The sequence below is a fragment of the Alexandromys fortis genome, unplaced genomic scaffold (assembly GCF_014885135.2).
Source record: "Alexandromys fortis isolate MF-2015 unplaced genomic scaffold, M_Fortis_MF-2015_v1.1 scaffold_74, whole genome shotgun sequence".
Taxonomy (NCBI): domain Eukaryota; kingdom Metazoa; phylum Chordata; class Mammalia; order Rodentia; family Cricetidae; genus Alexandromys; species Alexandromys fortis.
Window position 1 is genome coordinate 7,536,482 of NW_026068008.1, and position 4,901 is coordinate 7,541,382.

Sequence of the window (4,901 nt, forward strand, 5' to 3'; positions counted from 1 at the left end):
CATATATGTATGTGTATGTAATTATTACTTTATTTAAGTAAATTTAATCAGAGAATGAATCCATACAGCAGGTAGAGAATAGAATCTCCTAGTGATCATAAACATGCTGTCTTATTGGTTTGTCTGTGATTGTATAGTTCAGATCTTAATATTCCCTAATGATTCATTTGTCTATGACTTGTGGAACTGTGTGGAATTGATGATCTAGTAGAATTACATCGATCATTGAGTATGGGAAATTTTGAAAAGACATATCATTCCTCACTCTTTTCTTTGCAAAAATTAGTGAAAGCCTCCTCTGAAGTGTGTTTCATGAACCCCAGTTCATTTTAACAACCACCCATGATCTGAAACCACCCGCCAAAAGCATTCTCTACATTCTTTTCTGTTTTATGATATTTGCCTCAGATTCCATAATTCAAATGTGGAGACTCATCTATGTACACAGACATATGATATTTCTCTTTTTGTTGTTGTTGTTGTTTATTTATTTTGTTTTTTGAGACAGGGTTTCTCTCTAGCTTTGGAGCCTGTCCTGGCACTAGCTCTTGTAGACCAGGCTGGCCTCGAACTCACAGAGATCCGCCTGCCTCTGCCTCCCTAGTGCTGGGATTATAGGCATGCGCCACCACCGCCCGGCCAGACATATGATTTTCTTGGTCTCAGGAAGAAAGGAATTTCTCATCTGAGTATCAAGGAGATACTGGAAAAGAGCGAACTTAAGATTCGAAACTAAAAGCTAATTGTGAAGGAAAGAACATATAGCTTGCTCAGTTAGGTTCTTGAGACTATGAATGGGTTTGTGAGTGTGAGTGTGTGTGGGGTGTGTGTGTGTGTGTATGTTTGGGTATGTGTACGTTGGTGTCCATATGTGTGTTATGGTGGCTAAAGAAAAAAAGATGAGGGGGCACTGTTCTGGATCAGGCTTAGTGTAAGTACATTATTGCTGCAACCATTATAAAGGCAGACATTGGAAATTTTTAGGATGCTGGGGGGGGTATTTGTCTAAATTTTACACATTAAAATTTAATAATGAGAGCATGATTGGATCTTCTGAGAAAAACTTCAGAGAAGCCCTGTAGGTAAAATTAGGTTTTCTTAAATCACTAAAGCACATAAAAGAGACTTTCATTATCTAGGTGTCAGCTATCACACAGGGACAGAAAACAGTTTTCTTTGATTTAGAGTGATGTCCACTGCCTTGTGAGTGAAGAGTTTCCAGGTTAATATTGTTATGCTTTCTGTGCAAGCTCTAATACATTTTTTTTATCATTTTGGCTTATAGCAGACATGCTTAGTCAGTTAAATGCCTTAAGATATCTAGATTTCAGCCTATATGAAAACATACATGTGATTTACAATGTATTTTTAAATAGATATGCTGATAAAATATTATAGTTAGAAAAACAAGACTGTGTTTGAGCTCTTTTAGCTCTAACATTCTATAGGCCAACAGTCAGATATGACAAAGTTTAATGACTTAGCAAACTTTTTCTACAATATAGACTTTTTCTTTGACTCCTCTATTACCTTTGATTGAGGAATGAATTCTTCAACTGAATATAGTGGTTGCATATGATATAAAGCTCATTTAGCACTAGGGGCAATTGAGACTATATGGGCATTTTTTTTAATTTCTCTATAGCTAAAGTAATAAACATGGCTTCTTATCAGTTTGTAGTCATGGAAGTCATTCCCATCCTGTTCTGTTGGGGATGATATTAACACACACACACACACACACACACAAACACACAAATAGCATCTTTGCTGAGAAATACTATCACCATGCATTACACTTCTCATTTATGTGCCCAAATATATCACAAGAAGAAATATAAGGAAGTAAATGTTTGTTTTGGTTTATAGCTGATAGAGGGATATATTCTATCATGGTAGGAAGTCATGGTGGCAGCAGTGAGAAACACCTGGCTATATTTCATCTTCAGTATGTAAACAGCATGAACAAGATGTGCTGCATAGCTAAAAACCACCCACAAATATGTTCTTTGTGACTCAATAATTCTAACAGATGGGGGACTCCTTCTGAAGTTTCTATAGTCTTCACAAAGATTGCTGCTACTAGCTGGGAGCTAAGAGTTGGAACACATGAGTGACCCTACAGTGTGCAAGCACACATGGCAAGGTAAAACAAATCTGTAAGATTGAGGCTTCTTTAGTTACCCTATTAAAATCTTTCATGTTCAAGGTTTGGCATGTATCTCAACTCCTTTATGAAATCACTCATAAATGTCTCATGTTAAAGGTGTAGATCTTTCAGTTTTTGGAGTTTCTTGGTTATGTCATCTCTTTCTTGAACATAGACTTAGAAAATACTCAAGGGATTGGCAACCTAAGAAAGCGGATTGAATATAATTTGCTTTATATTCTTCTTGAAAGTTGGTCAATCAACGAGAAATATTGTTTTATGTTGGTTTACTGACATTAGCTGATGTTCTTAGAGGGAACTATGCCATAAATAGTGAAATAATAATTACAAAAGTAACGCCATGGCAAAGATGCCAACTAAAATAAACCTGCCATGAAACTCAAGCTAAGTCCATTCACTCATGGCTAAGTCACTTATGTGATTCCCTTGAAGAGAAAATGTGAAGCTCACGATTTAACATTATTAATGGAACAATGGCTCTTCTGTCACATAATAAAAATGTTATGACAAGAAGGAACTTCAAGAAAACAAGTCTTATCCTGGCTCACAATTCTGTAGTACAATCCATCTAGCATGAAAGGCAGATGGGAAAACTGACGCAGAGGGCTGAGACTAATAGCAACTCCCTCTTTACTTACGTAGTCCAATATTTTAGTATAGAATGGCTTGTCATGCACTCACAGTGCATAGGTCTTCATACCTCTATTAGCTTAAACAAGATACCTACATGCAGGCATGTCCAGAGGCCCATCTCCTAGATGATTATAGTGTCTGTCTCAGAGACAATTAACACTAAACCTCATGATAGGTGTGTCTTGCATATGTGAGTTACATTGTATAAAATACCTAATGTTGGCCATAAAATTTTTCCAGAAAAACAAAGCTCACCTATGTCTGTTAGTTTGCTTATGCTGTGACTTGAGAAAATTAATTGAAAAGGGGAAACCTTTATTTTTGGTTTGTTTTAGGAGTTTAAGTCTATGGTATTTTCTGTGGTTTAAGATTTGGGAAGCAGTCAGCAACGGGAGGAGCCTGAGTGGGACCAAAGCTAGTCATCCTCATAACATTGGAAACAAATTTCAGTGCCTAAACCTTTGGTATTTTGGACTAAATAATAGTAAATTTCAGTGTATCTCATAATCTCACACAACCACACTCATACAACATAGTCCCAGAAATGCCAGTTTAGCTGTTGAATATTCTTGCTGTATACCTACTTACCAACATAAAAAAGTAATGCTGTGACAATCAATAAACTGGTAACAGACATACAATAGTTCTTTTGAAAATTAATTTTTGTTTGGGTCATAGAAGGTCATTTGGTAATTTTCTAATCTACTAGATGTTTTCTATCTTTGAGAGACTATTTGGAGGAAATGCAAACTAAGAGACTGTGACATATATAAACAAGTAGGTTTTAAGGCAGTAGGCATGAGATTCTGTTTTGCTTTCCCCACTACCCTTTGTTTCCTATCTTTTTATAGTTAACTGCATGCCCATTGACAGAAGTAATGAATACAACTGGATCACTATCCTAATTCAAACTCAAGGAAAAAAATAATCAATCTGTTGATGATTTCTTCCCTTATAACAGAAGGCATTCATTCTTGTCATGTAGATGTAGTGAAATTGCCACTACTTATATCATATCCAAGATCAGCTTTTCCAAACAAGGTGATTTTATTAATTATAACTAATCTAAAATAGACCTGCAATTCTTTTAACAGTCTAAAGATGAATTCATCTTTTCTTTTATAATGAATAGAATTGCTTGAATACAGTAGTCTTTTCTTATAAGACTGTATTTTAGCCAGAGATAATATGATCATTTATATCAATAAATATATTCTAAGTGTTAAATAGTTTAAGCACTCGTCTGTTTTTATTCTTAATGAATAATGCATACAAATTAGCCATTAAACCCAAGGGAATAATACATTTTACTAATTTATAAATGCAAGGTAGTTCCATGTTATTAATTTTGCATAAGAAAACAGAATTTAGCTGTACCACATAGTATATTCTTAATTTGGGACACATTATGTTGTTTAAGCTAAGAAATACTGGCAACAAAAGGAAAGGCAACAGTGATCTCAAAAAAAGAAATTATTACAAAGAACTATAAGATACATGTTTATATTTTTCCTTTTCAAGACATTAATTGTCTATATTGGTAACTAGGCACACTATTGCTTTTGTGTGCGTGTGTGTGTGTGTGTGTGTGTGTGTGTGTGATTACTTGTGATAAAAGAATGTGACCTTTCAGGAATTGGGAAGTACAGTTACCATTTTCTCTTGTGACCTTATTTTATATACCCAGCTTGAAATCCAGCTTCACTGTGGGAAGTCATGGTGGGGGCTTCAATGTTAGAGACAATAGTGTTGAAAATAAATGAAAAAAAATGTCATAAAGAAAAGAAGAAACCCTATCTTCCATTAGTTTATATATATAGCATCTGGAAATATTTTAGGTAAATATATTCAAATGTATTCTGCTCAGAAAGTGCTGTGTGTGTGGAAAATAAAAGGTGGTGCTTCTGGGTATGTTTTTTTACATAACGTCACCATTTAGAATAAACCATTTACACAAATATATGTATACAGGCTTTTATTTCTGAAGACTGATGCTTAAAAGAAATCCCACACTAGCTCAGAACTGAGTGTAATAGAGGATTGTTTATTTAGAGGTAGACTCACAGATTACAGTCCTTGGCACAAATGAGGAAAAGAA